A 16,002-nucleotide genomic window follows, 5' to 3' on the forward strand; every position below is an offset into this window, starting at 1 on the left:
CGGGTCCCATTCTTTGTTTTCTTTTTCAGGAGGACTTGGCGAGATGGAGGATGATGGGGACGAGGATTTTGAGATTCACACAGCAGTGGCATCTGAGTCCGAGTGGTCGTCAACGTCAGGTGAGATAGAGATTTCGGCATCGGGCTCCTCCGCGCGCACTAGTTCCAACAGTTCCTCCTCTTCTTCCTCCTTGTCGTCGCAAGCGTCTAAGGTTAGTAGCACGACTAACGTGAAGAAGCGGGCTGCCAGGTACGCAAAAAAAGGTGGCAGGGCAGCGGGAGAAGCAGAAGAGACGCAAGCGGCTTAGCGAGAGTGATCGCAGGGCCAAGAAGCGTCGTAATTTGCCAGGAGTAGTTCACTGTGACTATACGGCAGTGTTGAGGGGGCTGCGGGATAGCTGCCGGAAAAAAATTGGTAGCGGCAAATACGTGGATTTGTTCGTGTTGACTAAGGATGCTAATAAAGAGTATAAGGCAGCTAAAGCTAAGAAGGGCATCGGCGCTGAGGCGTTCCGGTCGTTTGACAATTAGCTGGCTGGCTTCTGCGTCTTTGCGGCATGTTATTTGGAGGATAGGCGGGTACTTGCACCTGATTCACGATATGCAGCGAACGTCAACAGGAGTAGAATGGCGCGCATATGATGAGAAGTTTCGGGAAAAGTAGGATTGATTGCATATAATTGATTTTGGGTGCAAGGACGTGGAGGTATGGCTTCAGGTCACTCGAACTTCTCAAGCTGAAAAGGAGCCCCGGAATCCGGGGGCGGATGGACAGCACGCTGGGTCATCCGCCCAGGGAGCTAGCGCGGAGGCGGGGTCGAGCAGGAAAGGAAGAGCTGCTATTTGCGGGGGCGGGCAGGCGCCCGCATGGGGTAAATGCTTCGCATATAATAACGCGACCTGTTCCTTCGGCAGGCAGTGTCGTTTTCGACACTCCTGGCGGTTTTCACCCGGCCTCCAACTGTTTTAAAGGGAATTGGCAGGGACCGAGAGGGAGTAAGCAAGGCTATGGTAAAACCCCTGGGAGCGGGAGCACTCAACAGGGCTCCAACGCCAATTAAGTTGGATGCCATGTCCAAGTGGCTTGGCTGGCATCCAAATAGGCAGGTCGCTAGTTTTTTGTTTCACGGGTTCAAGTTTGGATCCCGCCTGCCGGTTGCGGGCGACATGAGAGTTAGGACCCTCAAGAATCTTCAATCCGCTTGCACTTTCCCGTCAGTTTTGCGCAAGAAAGTGGAGAAAGAAGTGCGACTGGGTAGGATGGTAGGCCCTTTTCGCCTGCCTCCTTTGGATGAATTGGTTATTTCTCCAGGGGGGTGGTTCCTAAGAAGACTCCAGGTGCCTTTAGGCTCATTCAGCATCTCTCTTACCCGTCAGGGTCGTCAGTCAACGACGCCATACCGCCGGAACAATGTTCGGTGGTGTACCAGTCGCTTGATGAGGCACTGGGGATTGTTCGGACTTATGGCCCAGGAGCTCTGATGGCTAAGATTGATGTTGAATCCGCATTTAGGTTGCTTCCGTTACATCCGGACTCATTCCGTTTTATGGGTTTTCGGATCGGAGCGGAATATTTCATTGACAAATGTTTGCCAATGGGGTGTTCCGTTTCCTGCTCATTCTTCAAGAAATTTAGCACGTTTTTGCACTGGTGCGTGGAGTTTTCTATGGGTGGTCATGGGGTAGCACATTACCTTGATGATTTCCTGTGCGTGGGACCGGCGGATTCGCCGCGCTGCAGCTATTTGTTGTTTAGCGTCAGAGCCCTGTTTTATCACTTTGGCGGGCCTGTGGCCGAAGATAAAACGGAGGGGCCGGTATCCTGTCTGTCGTTTTTGGGTATTGAGATCGACACAGTGGCAGGCTCATGCCGCCTTCCTCAGGCCAAGGTTGACAAGCTTCGCGAGGTTATCGGGCAGTTCGTGGCATCGCGCATGGTTATGCTGTGGCAGGCGCAGTCTTTGTTGGGCCTCTTGAACTCTGCTTGTCGGGTTATCCTGATGGGCAGGTTTTTTTGCCGAAAGTTGGAAAGGTCAACGCTGTGCCAGACCGCATCATTTCATTCGCTTGTTCTCCGAGATTAAGAGGGATTTGGCCGTTTGAGCCTCGTTCCTGGAGGACTTCAATGGGGTGCGTATCTGGTTGGCCCCTACGGTCGACAATGCTGGATTACATCCATTTACCGACGCGGCAGGTTCCTCTGGGTTCGGATGCTACCTAGAGGGCTCTTGGTGTGTGGCCCCTTGGCCTGAGGACTGGTCTCGCGAAGGTTTCACTAAGGACCTTTTGCTGCTTGAGCTTTTCCCCATTATGGTGGCCTTGGAGGTTTGGGGTGAGCGTCTGGCCGATCGCAGCATTTTGTTCAGATGCGACAATCTGGGCGTGGTGCATGCGATTAATAATCAGAGGGCGAGGTCGCTTGTGGTATTGAGAGTGCTTGCGCAGCTGTTGCTGACTTGCTTGCGTCAGAATGTATGGTTTCGCACGCAGCACGTTACGGGAATCGAGAACGGAATTGCCGACGCGTTGTCCCGCGGGCAGTGGGACAGATTTCGACTGTTTGCACCTGAGGCCGATGCGCGGGGGTTTCAATGTACTGATTATGTCTGGCAGGTGATCGGTACGGACTGGAGAGCTTAGCGATGCGATCTGTAGCTCCAAACACGCTCAAGGCTTACAGTCAAGCTTGGAGTGAGTGGGAAGAGTTTGTCCAGGGGCAGGGCCAAGAAGGTAAGAGCAGGCATCGGTTGATGTTTTCTTTTATTTGGCAGCTTTTTGTCACGGGTAGGTCTAGAGTCGTGGTGTCCCGGTACCTAGCAGGGATCTCAATTTTTAATAAACTGAAGGGTTTTCCTGACCTGACAAAGAGCGGCCTCCTTGCAAAGGCGATGAAAGGGTGGGCGTGTGTGGTGCCAGCAACGCCAAATAGGCAGTGCCCGATCGATGCGGCCCTGCTGCCAGCTGTCATCAGTGCGGTAGCTGGGGTTGCGTCTTCACTTTTTGAGTCGCTGTTGTTCGAGTTGGCGTTCTCCATGGCTTATTATGGAGCCTTTCGGATTTTGGAATTGGTGGCGCCTTCTAAATGGACAGATTCGCGCATGCTCCGAGATGATGTGGTGGTGGGTGAGAGGTCTTTGCTGTGTAGACTCTAAGACTCTAAGACGGACCAAGTGGGTAGAGGGCAATGGGTCACTTTTTGGTGTCGTCTCTGGAGGAGCGCATTTGCCCGGTAAAATTGGCAATGAGATATGCTGCAGTACGGCCCGATGCGGGGGGATCCTGGCTGCTGCATTATGACGGTTTACCATTGACGAAGTATCAATTTCGCTGGATGCTAAGTCGCTGTCTGGCCGGCTTGGGCCTTTCACCCACTGCTTTTGGTACGCATTCCTTTCAAATTGGGGCTGCGACGTCAACTGCGTCGGCGGGTTTTTCCGTTGCGGAGAATCAGGCGGTGGGGCACTGGAAGTCTTCCAGTTACAGGCGGTATATTCGCCCGGTTTTATGAGTTGCTGTTTTAGCTAACGTTAAGAGGTTTACTGTTGGATTTGTTGAGTCCGTCTTTGTACAGTTTGTGTTCGTTTGTCTCCCCTGTTCATCCTACTCAGGGATTAGCTACTCGCTGCTGTTGGCAGTGGGGGTCTGGAGTTCTTTTGCACATTTTGCCTGACCTGACGGACTGAATTTCAATTTTACGATAAAGTCCCTCAGCAGGTTTTTAAGCTTTCACCTCCAGCTGAGTTCTTCTATGTTTTCCCCATTTACACCCCCCCCCTTTTACTTTTGCTCTGTTTTATTTTGATTTTTCCTTTTGTGCCTTTATGTTACGCTTCGATTGGCTTGAAGCTTGTTTAGCATGGCTAGGCCATGACTCAATCAGAAATGAAAACCTTTTTTCTTTTGGCAGATCCTTCAGGTTAAGTCATGTATTAAGCTCATGTTAGGACATTTACTAACCTACTTTTTATTCCTTTCCTTCACTTTAGGTTGGGTGGATGATGAGTTGTCAGTATGGGTAGTCGGTCACTCTTTTGTTTACTGGGCAGCCAAGTTTTTGGCCTCGGAAAGGGCGCGGTTTTTCCCCCAGGCTCATAGTGTTCGTTGGCTTGGTTGGCATGGAATGATGTGGCATGATTTGAAGCGTAGGTTGGTCAGTCAAGCCAGGGAGCATGTAGTCCCTAGGGTCCTAGTTGTCCATTTGGGTGGTAACGATCTGGGTAAGAGGACGTCTTTGGATTTGAGATGGTCCATGGTGGAAGATTTGTCCAGTATTGCCACAGCTTGGCCTAGCTGTGTTTTGGTGTTCTCAATGATTGTGCCGAGGTTGCGTTGGCGAGGAGTGGCGAATGGTCGCCCTATTGATGAGGCCAGGCAAAAGGTGAATGCAGCGGTAGCAAAGTGGGTGTTGGCTCATGGCGGGACAGTGGTTCGCCACGCTAGGATTCGGTACCGTGACACTCATCTTTTTCGGCCTGATGGGCTACATTTGTCCAAGGAAGGGATGGTTTTCCTGGAGGATCTGTTTGAGGGGGTGCAGGATTTAGGTTGAGGGTATGGTGGCGGTGCAAAGCCTCTGTAGAAGAGTCTTTCGCTGTTGGCGGAAAAGAACGGCAGGTTCTGGTTTGGTTTGTTAGTCACAATTTTTACGATGTTGGCGTGGTTTAGGTGCACTCACCTCTATTGACTTTTAAGGCCGCTAGATCACCTGACAGGGGGCAGCGTCATCACCCATCAGGGTGGGTAGTCAGCGTGGAGGTCTGCGTTGGATACCTATGAATGGTTTTTGTGGTAGATTAGGATTATTTTAGTTTTAATGTCTTTGAGGTTATCTTCAGTGGGTTTTTAGCCGTTCTTTTTTCTGCCACCATATTCGGTTAATATTATATGCTAATTTAATATTTTCTTTTACAGGTTTTTTCTAGTGGTTAGGGTTACAATAAATAGCTAACAATTTTCTGCCAAATTCAAGTCTATGTGTCTTTATTCTTAGTATAAGGGTATAGGATGTTTTTACTGTTAGAATGGAGGCACACATCAGCCATTAGGAGGTTTAGGAGAACAGAATGACAATCATGGGAATGGAGAGAGTTAAACGTCCTGTGATGGGTGTGGACCAGAATGGCATGACAGGTTACAGCCAATTATAGTTAGGGGAGGGATCAGTATATATATGGGAGATGCATAGGGCATTAGGGGTCTCTTTTAGTTTGCCTTCCCGCTCTCCCACCCCATTTGGCTTTGATTAGGCACGGAGTTTTGTGGCTTTAGGTTGTTAGTTGTGGTTTTCTCGTTGGCTATTTGTTTGGCGGAAAAGAATGGCAGGTTCTGGTTTGGTTTGTTAGTCACAGTTTTTACGGTGTTGGTGTGGTTTAGGTGCACTCACCTCCATTGACTTTTAAGGCCGCTAGATCACCCGACAGGGGGCAGCGTCATCACCCATCAGGGTGGGTAGTCAGCGTGGAGGTCTGAGTTGGATACCTATGTATGGTTTTTGTGGTAGATTAGGATTGTTTTAGTTTTAATTAGAGATGAGCGGGTTCGGTTTCTCTGAATCCGAACCCGCCCGAACTTCATGTTTTTTTACACGGGTCCGAGCGACTCGGATCTTCCCGCCTTGCTCGGTTAACCCGAGCGCGCCTGAACGTCATCATCACGCTGTCGGATTCTCGCGAAGCTCGGATTCTATCGCGAGACTCGGATTCTATATAAGGAGCCGCGCGTCGCGGCCATTTTCACACGTGCATTGAGATTGATAGGGAGAGGACGTGGCTGGCGTCCTCTCCGTTTAGAAATTAAAATAGATAGGAGAGTGAGACACTTCATTTACTTACTGGAGCTTAGGAGGAGTTATACTAGTGACTGATGACCAGTGACCTGACCACCAGTGCAGTTTTATAATTTATTATTATTTAATAATCCATTCTGTTCTTGTTCTCTGCCTGAAAAAATCGATACACAGTGACTCAGTCACACTCAAATACCATATCTGTGCTCAGCCCAGAGTGCTGCATCATCTATGTATAATATCTGACTGTGCTCACACAGCTTAATTGTGGGGGAGACTGGGGAGCAGTTATAGGTTATAGCAGGAGCCAGGAGTACATATTAAACAGTGCACACTTTTGCTGCCAGAGTGCCACTGCCAGTGTGACTGACCACTGATTACTGTGACCAGTGACCTGACCACACTGACCACCAGTATAGTATATTGTGATTGAATGTCTGCCTGAAAAAGTACACTCGTCGTGTGACTTGTGTGGTGTTTTTTTATTCTATAAAAATTAAAAAACTCATTCTGCTGACAGACAGTGTCCAGCAGGTCCGTCATTATATAATATATACCTGCCCGGCTGCAGTAGTGATATATATATTTTTTTTATATCATTATTTATCATCCAGTCTATACTAGCAGCAGACACAGTACGGTAGTTCACGGCTGTAGCTACCTCTGTGTCGGCACTCGGCAGTCCATCCATAATTGTATACCACCTACCCGTGGTTTTTTTTTCTTTCTTCTTTATACATACTACATCTCATTATCATCCAGTCTATATTAGCAGCAGACACAGTACAGTACGGTAGTCCACGGCTGTAGCTACCTCTGTGTCGGCACTCGGCAGTCCATCCATAATTGTATACCACCTACCCGTGGTTTTTTTTTCTTTCTTCTTTATACATACTACATCTCATTATCAACCAGTCTATATTAGCAGCAGACACAGTACGGTAGTTCACGGCTGTAGCTACCTCTGTGTCGGCACTCGGCAGTCCATCCATAATTGTATACCACCTACCCGTGGTTTTTTTTTTCTTTCTTCTTTATACATACATACTACATCTCATTATCATCCAGTCTATATTAGCAGCAGACACAGTACAGTACGGTAGTCCATGGCTGTAGCTACCTCTGTGTCGGCACTCGGCAGTCCATCCATAATTGTATACCACCTACCCGTGGTTTTTTTTTTCTTTCTTCTTTATACATACTACATCTCATTATCATCCAGTCTATATTAGCAGCAGACACAGTACAGTACGGTAGTCCACGGCTGTAGCTACCTCTGTGTCGGCACTCCATCCATAATTGTATACCACCTACCCGTGGTTTTTTTTTCTTTCTTCTTTATACATACTACATCTCATTATCAACCAGTCTATATTAGCAGCAGACACAGTACAGTACGGTAGTCCACGGCTGTAGCTACCTCTGTGTCGGCACTCGGCAGTCCATCCATAATTGTATACCACCTACCCGTGGTTTTTTTTTTCTTTCTTCTTTATACATACTACATCTCATTATCATCCAGTCTATATTAGCAGCAGACACAGTACAGTACGGTAGTCCACGGCTGTAGCTACCTCTGTGTCGGCACTCGGCAGTCCATCCATAATTGTATACCACCTACCCGTGGTTTTTTTTTTCTTTCTTCTTTATACATACTACATCTCATTATCAACCAGTCTATATTAGCAGCAGACACAGTACAGTACGGTAGTCCACGGCTGTAGCTACCTCTGTGTCGGCACTCGGCAGTCCATCCATAATTGTATACCACCTACCCGTGTTTTTTTTTTCTTTCTTCTTTATACATACTACATCTCATTATCATCCAGTCTATATTAGCAGCAGACACAGTACAGTACGGTAGTCCACGGCTGTAGCTACCTCTGTGTCGGCACTCGGCAGTCCATCCATAATTGTATACCACCTACCCGTGGTTTTTTTTTTCTTTCTTCTTTATACATACTACATCTCATTATCATCCAGTCTATATTAGCAGCAGACACAGTACAGTACGGTAGTCCACGGCTGTAGCTACCTCTGTGTCGGCACTCGGCAGTCCATCCATAATTGTATACCACCTACCCGTGGTTTTTTTTTTCTTTCTTCTTTATACATACTACATCTCATTATCATCCAGTCTATATTAGCAGCAGACACAGTACAGTACGGTAGTCCACGGCTGTAGCTATCTCTGTGTCGGCACTCGGCAGTCTATCCATAATTGTATACCACCTACCCGTGGTTTTTTTTTTCTTTCTTCTTTATACATACTACATCTCATTATCAACCAGTCTATATTAGCAGCAGACACAGTACAGTACGGTAGTCCACGGCTGTAGCTACCTCTGTGTCGGCACTCGGCAGTCCATCCATAATTGTATACTAGTATCCATCCATCTCCATTGTTTACCTGAGGTGCCTTTTAGTTGTGCCTATTAAAATATGGAGAACAAAAATGTTGAGGTTCCAAAATTAGGGAAAGATCAAGATCCACTTCCACCTCGTGCTGAAGCTGCTGCCACTAGTCATGGCCGAGACGATGAAATGCCAGCAACGTCGTCTGCCAAGGCCGATGCCCAATGTCATAGTACAGAGCATGTCAAATCCAAAACACCAAATATCAGTAAAAAAAGGACTCCAAAACCTAAAATAAAATTGTCGGAGGAGAAGCGTAAACTTGCCAATATGCCATTTACCACACGGAGTGGCAAGGAACGGCTGAGGCCCTGGCATATGTTCATGGCTAGTGGTTCAGCTTCACATGAGGATGGAAGCACTCAGCCTCTCGCTAGAAAACTGAAAAGACTCAGGCTGGCAAAAGCACCGCAAAGAACTGTGCGTTCTTCGAAATCCCAAATCCAAAAGGAGAGTCCAATTGTGTCGGTTGCGATGCCTGACCTTCCCAACACTGGACGTGAAGAGCATGCGCCTTCCACCATTTGCACGCCCCCTGCAAGTGCTGGAAGGAGCACCCGCAGTCCAGTTCCTGATAGTCAGATTGAAGATGTCAGTGTTGAAGTACACCAGGATGAGGAGGATATGGGTGTTGCTGGCGCTGGGGAGGAAATTGACCAGGAGGATTCTGATGGTGAGGTGGTTTGTTTAAGTCAGGCACCCGGGGAGACACCTGTTGTCCGTGGGAGGAATATGGCCGTTGACATGCCTGGTGAAAATACCAAAAAAATCAGCTCTTCGGTGTGGAGGTATTTCAACAGAAAAGCGGACAACAGGTGTCAAGCCGTGTGTTGCCTTTGTCAAGCTGTAATAAGTAGGGGTAAGGACGTTAACCACCTCGGAACATCCTCCCTTATACGTCACCTGCAGCGCATTCATAATAAGTCAGTGACAAGTTCAAAAACTTTGGACGACAGCGGAAGCAGTCCACTGACCAGTAAATCCCTTCCTCTTGTAACCAAGCTCACGCAAACCACCCCACCAACTCCCTCAGTGTCAATTTCCTCCTTCCCCAGGAATGCCAATAGTCCTGCAGGCCATGTCACTGGCAATTCTGACGAGTCCTCTCCTGCCTGGGATTCCTCCGATGCATCCTTGCGTGTAACGCCTACTGCTGCTGGCGCTGCTGTTGTTGCTGCTGGGAGTCGATGGTCATCCCAGAGGGGAAGTCGTAAGCCCACTTGTACTACTTCCAGTAAGCAATTGACTGTTCAACAGTCCTTTGCGAGGAAGATGAAATATCACAGCAGTCATCCTGCTGCAAAGCGGATAACTGAGGCCTTGACAACTATGTTGGTGTTAGACGTGCGTCCGGTATCCGCCGTTAGTTCACAGGGAACTAGACAATTTATTGAGGCAGTGTGCCCCCGTTACCAAATACCATCTAGGTTCCACTTCTCTAGGCAGGCGATACCGAGAATGTACACGGACGTCAGAAAAAGACTCACCAGTGTCCTAAAAAATGCAGTTGTACCCAATGTCCACTTAACCACGGACATGTGGACAAGTGGAGCAGGGCAGGGTCAGGACTATATGACTGTGACAGCCCACTGGGTAGATGTATGGACTCCCGCCGCAAGAACAGCAGCGGCGGCACCAGTAGCAGCATCTCGCAAACGCCAACTCTTTCCTAGGCAGACTACGCTTTGTATCACCGGTTTCCAGAATACGCACACAGCTGAAAACCTCTTACGGCAACTGAGGAAGATCATCGCGGAATGGCTTACCCCAATTGGACTCTCCTGTGGATTTATGGCATCGGACAACGCCAGCAATATTGTGTGTGCATTAAATATGGGCAAATTCCAGCACGTCCCATGTTTTGCACATACCTTGAATTTGGTGGTGCAGAATTTTTTAAAAAACGACAGGGGCGTGCAAGAGATGCTGTCGGTGGCCAGAAGAATTGCGGGACACTGTCGGCGTACAGGCACCACGTACAGAAGACTGGAGCACCACCAAAAACTACTGAACCTGCCCTGCCATCATCTGAAGCAAGAAGTGGTAACGAGGTGGAATTCAACCCTCTATATGCTTCAGAGGTTGGAGGAGCAGCAAAAGGCCATTCAAGCCTATACAATTGAGCACGATATAGGAGGTGGAATGCACCTGTCTCAAGCGCAGTGGAGAATGATTTCAACGTTGTGCAAGGTTCTGATGCCCTTTGAACTTGCCACACGTGAAGTCAGTTCAGACACTGCCAGCCTGAGTCAGGTCATTCCCCTCATCAGGCTTTTGCAGAAGAAGCTGGAGACATTGAAGGAGGAGCTAACACGGAGCGATTCCGCTAGGCATGTGGGACTTGTGGATGGAGCCCTTAATTCGCTTAACAAGGATTCACGGGTGGTCAATCTGTTGAAATCAGAGCACTACATTTTGGCCACCGTGCTCGATCCTAGATTTAAAGCCTACCTTGGATCTCTCTTTCCGGCAGACACAAGTCTGCTGGGGTTGAAAGACCTGCTGGTGAGAAAATTGTCAAGTCAAGCGGAACGCGACCTGTCAACATCTCCTCCTTCACATTCTCCCGCAACTGGGGGTGCGAGGAAAAGGCTCAGAATTCCGAGCCCACCCGCTGGCGGTGATGCAGGGCAGTCTGGAGCGACTGCTGATGCTGACATCTGGTCCGGACTGAAGGACCTGACAACGATTACGGACATGTCGTCTACTGTCACTGCATATGATTCTCTCAACATTGAAAGAATGGTGGAGGATTATATGAGTGACCGCATCCAAGTAGGCACGTCACACAGTCAGTACTTATACTGACAGGAAAAAGAGGCAATTTGGAGGCCCTTGCACAAACTGGCTTTATTCTACCTAAGTTGCCCTCCCACAAGTGTGTACTCCGAAAGAGTGTTTAGTGCCGCCGCTCACCTTGTCAGCAATCGGCGTACGAGGTTACATCCAGAAAATGTGGAGAAGATGATGTTCATTAAAATGAATTATAATCAATTCCTCCGCGGAGACATTGACCAGCAGCAATTGCCTCCACAAAGTACACAGGGAGCTGAGATGGTGGATTCCAGTGGGGACGAATTGATAATCTGTGAGGAGGGGGATGTACACGGTGATATATCGGAGGATGATGATGAGGTGGACATCTTGCCTCTGTAGAGCCAGTTTGTGCAAGGAGAGATTAATTGCTTCTTTTTTGGTGGGGGTCCAAACCAACCCGTCATATCAGTCACAGTCGTGTGGCAGACCCTGTCACTGAAATGATGGGTTGGTTAAAGTGTGCATGTCCTGTTTATACAACATAAGGGTGGGTGGGAGGGCCCAAGGACAATTCCATCTTGCACCTCTTTTTTCTTTAATTTTTCTTTGCGTCATGTGCTGTTTGGGGAGGGTTTTTTGGAAGGGACATCCTGCGTGACACTGCAGTGACACTCCTAGATGGGCCCGGTGTTTGTGTCAGCCACTAGGGTCGCTTATCTTACTCACACAGCTACCTCATTGCGCCTCTTTTTTTCTTTGCGTCATGTGCTGTTTGGGGAGGGTTTTTTGGAAGGGACATCCTGCGTGACACTGCAGTGACACTCCTAGATGGGCCCGGTGTTTGTGTCGGCCACTAGGGTCGCTTATCTTACTCACACAGCTGTCTCATTGCGCCTCTTTTTTTCTTTGCGTCATGTGCTGTTTGGGGAGGGTTTTTTGGAAGGGACATCCTGCGTGACACTGCAGTGACACTCCTAGATGGGCCCGGTGTTTGTGTCGGCCACTAGGGTCGCTTATCTTACTCACACAGCTACCTCATTGCGCCTCTTTTTTTCTTTGCGTCATGTGCTGTTTGGGGAGGGTTTTTTGGAAGGGACATCCTGCGTGACACTGCAGTGACACTCCTAGATGGGCCCGGTGTTTGTGTCGGCCACTAGGGTCGCTTATCTTACTCACACAGCTACCTCATTGCGCCTCTTTTTTTCTTTGCGTCATGTGCTGTTTGGGGAGGGTTTTTTGGAAGGGACATCCTGCGTGACACTGCAGTGACACTCCTAGATGGGCCCGGTGTTTGTGTCGGCCACTAGGGTCGCTTATCTTACTCACACAGCTACCTTATTGCGCCTCTTTTTTTCTTTGCGTCATGTGCTGTTTGGGGAGGGTTTTTTGGAAGGGACATCCTGCGTGACACTGCAGTGCCACTCCTAGATGGGCCCGGTGTTTGTGTCGGCCACTAGGGTCGCTTATCTTACTCACACAGCTACCTCATTGCGCCTCTTTTTTTCTTTGCGTCATGTGCTGTTTGGGGAGGGTTTTTTGGAAGGGACATCCTGCGTGACACTGCAGTGACACTCCTAGATGGGCCCGGTGTTTGTGTCGGCCACTAGGGTCGCTTATCTTACTCACACAGCTACCTCATTGCGCCTCTTTTTTTCTTTGCGTCATGTGCTGTTTGGGGAGGGTTTTTTGGAAGGGACATCCTGCGTGACACTGCAGTGCCACTCCTAGATGGGCCCGGTGTTTGTGTCGGCCACTAGGGTCGCTTATCTTACTCACACAGCTACCTCATTGCGCCTCTTTTTTTCTTTGCGTCATGTGCTGTTTGGGGAGGGTTTTTTGGAAGGGACATCCTGCGTGACACTGCAGTGCCACTCCTAGATGGGCCAGGTGTTTGTGTCGGCCACTAGGGTCGCTTAGCTTAGTCATCCAGCGACCTCGGTGCAAATTTTAGGACTAAAAATAATATTGTGAGGTGTGAGGTATTCAGAATAGACTGAAAATGAGTGGAAATTATGGTTTTTGAGGTTAATAATACTTTGGGATCAAAATGACCCCCAAATTCTATGATTTAAGCTGTTTTTTAGGTTTTTTGGAAAAAAACACCTGAATCCAAAACACACCCGAATCCGACAAAAAAAATTCGGTTAGGTTTTGCCAAAACGCGGTCGAACCCAAAACACGGCCGCGGAACCGAACCCAAAACCAAAACACAAAACCCGAAAAATTTCCGGCGCTCATCTCTAGTTTTAATGTCTTTAAGGTTATCTTCAGTGGGTTTTTAGCCGTTCTTTTTTCTGCCACCATATTTGGTTAATATTATATGCTAATTTAATCTTTTCTTTTACAGGTTTTTTTCTAGTGTTTCGGGTTACAATAAATAGCTAACAATTTTCTGCCAAATTCAAGTCTCCGTGTCTTTATTCTTAGTATAAGAGTATAGGATGTTTTTACTGTTAGAATGGAGGCACACATCAGCCATTAGGAGGTTTATGATTTCAACGTTGTGCAAGGTTCTGCAGGCTTTTGCAGAAGCAGCTGGAGAGATTGAAGGAGGAGCTAAAACGGAGCGATTCCGCTAGGCATGTGGGACTTGTGGATGGAGCCCTTCATTCGCTTAACCAGGATTCATGGGTGGTCAATCTGTTGAAATCACAGCACTACATTTTGTCAACCGTGCTCGATCCTAGGTTTAAAGCCTACGTTGTATCTCTCTTTCCGGCAGACACAAGTCTGCACATGTTCAAAGACCTGCTGGTGAGACACTTGTCAAGTCAAGCGGAACGTGACCCTCCAACAGCTCCTCCTTCATTTTCTCCCGCCACTGGAGCTGCCAGGAAAAGGATCAGATTTCCAAAACCACCCGCTGGCGGTGATGCAGGGCAGTCAGGAGCAAAAACTGACATCTGGTCCGGACTGAAGGACCTGCCAATGATTACTGACATGTCGTCTACTGTCAATGCATATGATTCTGTCACCATTGAAAGAATGGTGGAGGAATATATGAGTGATAGCATCCAAGTAGGCACGTCAGACAGTCCGTACGTATACTGGCAGGAAAAAGAGGCAATTTGGAGGCCCTTGCACAAACTGGCTTTATTTTACCTAAGTTGCCCCCCATCCAGTGTGTACTCCGAAAGAGTGTTTAGTGCAGCCGGTCACCTTGTCAGCGATTGGCATACGAGGTTACTTCCACAAAATGTGGAGAAGATGATGCTCATCAAAATGAATTATAATCAATTCCTCCGTGGAGACATTCACCAGCAATTGCCTCCAGAAAGTACACAGGGACCTGAGATGGTGGATTCCAGTGGGGACGAATTAATACTCTGTGAGGAGGGAGATGTACACAGTGAAAGGGGTGAGGAATCGGAGGATGATGATGAGGTCAACATCTTGCCTCTGTAGAGCCAGTTTGAGCAAGGAGAGATTGATTGCTTCTTTTTTTGGTGGGGGCCCAAACCAACCAGTCATTTCAGCCACAGTCGTGTGGCAGACCCTGTCGCTGAAATGATGTGTTTGTTAAAGTGTGCATGTCCTACATAAGGGTGGGTGGGAGGACCCAAGGAAAATTCCATCTTGCACCTCTTTTTTTTATTTATTTATCTTTGCATCCTGTGATGTTTGGGCCAATTTTTTTAAGTGCCATCCTGTTTGACACTGCAGTACTACTCCTAGATGGGCCAGGTGTTTGTGCCGCCCACTTGTGTCGCTTAGCTTAGCCATCCAGCGATCACAGTGCACCTCTTTTTCTCTTTTCTTTGCATCATGTGCTGTTTGGGGACTATTTTTTTAAGTGCCATCCTGTCTGACACTGCAGTGCCACTCCTAGATGGGCCAGGTGTTCGTGTCACCCACTTGGGTCACTTAGCTTAGTCATCCAGCGACCTCGGTGCAAATTTTAGGACTAAAAATAATATTGTGAGGTGTTCAGACTTCAGAATAGACTGGAAATGAGTGGAAATTATGGTTATTGAGGTTAATAATACTATAGGATCAAAATTACCCCCAAATTCTATGATTTAAGCTGTTTTTGAGGGTTTTTTGAAAAAAAACACCTGAATCCAAAACACACCTGAATCCGACAAAAAAATGTCAGGGAGGTTTTGCCAAAACGCGTCCGAATCCAAAACACGGCCGCGGAACCGAATCCAAAACCAAAACACATAACCCGAAAAATTTCCGGTGCACATCTCTAGTTTGTATGCATGAACGATGACCGATGTGCGCACCCACAAGGACATAGACTGAGTACAGCGATAACTGTACTTTTACTTTCAATTAGTTACTACATGAACTTATTACAAAAATAGATACTGAATGTTAGTACTAGCCATAACTTACTGGTTTGGCATCAGCAGAGGCGCTCTGACAACGGATCCCACATCCACAATGAAACCGATTTGGACTTTGAAGCTTTTTTTTTTTTTTAAATATAAAAGTTAATAAAACTTAAAACCAAACATAAACAAACACATTAACAAAGGGGGTGATTCCGAGTTGTTTGCTCGTTATTTTTTTTCGCTACGGAGCGATAGTCGCAAACTGCGCATGCGCAATGTTCGCAGTGCGCCTGCGCCAAGTAAATTAGCACAAAATTTGGGTATTTTACTCACGGCCTAACGAAGATTTTTCATCGTTCTGGTGATCGGAGTGTGATTGACAGGAAGTGGGTGTTTCTGGGCGGAAACTTGCCGTTTTTATGGGAGTATGCGGAAAAACGCTGGCGTTTCTGGGAAAAAACGCGGGAGTGTCTGAAGAAACGGGGGAGTGTCTGGGCAAACGCTGGGTGTGTTTGTGACGTCAAACCAGGAACGAAACTGACTGAACTGATCGCAGTGTAGGAGTAAGTCTCGAGCTACTCAGAAACTGCTAAGAAAACTATTCGCAATTCTGCTAAACTAAGATACACTCCCAGAGGGCGGCGGCTTAGCGTGTGCAATGCTGCTAAAAGCAGCTAGCGAGCGAACAACTCGGAATGAGGGCCAATATATGTAAAATATAGCACATATACAGCATAACACTGTTATTTTTACAGGCATTAATAAA

This window comes from Pseudophryne corroboree, chromosome 7 (genome assembly GCF_028390025.1).
Source record: "Pseudophryne corroboree isolate aPseCor3 chromosome 7, aPseCor3.hap2, whole genome shotgun sequence".
Taxonomy (NCBI): Eukaryota; Metazoa; Chordata; class Amphibia; order Anura; family Myobatrachidae; genus Pseudophryne; species Pseudophryne corroboree.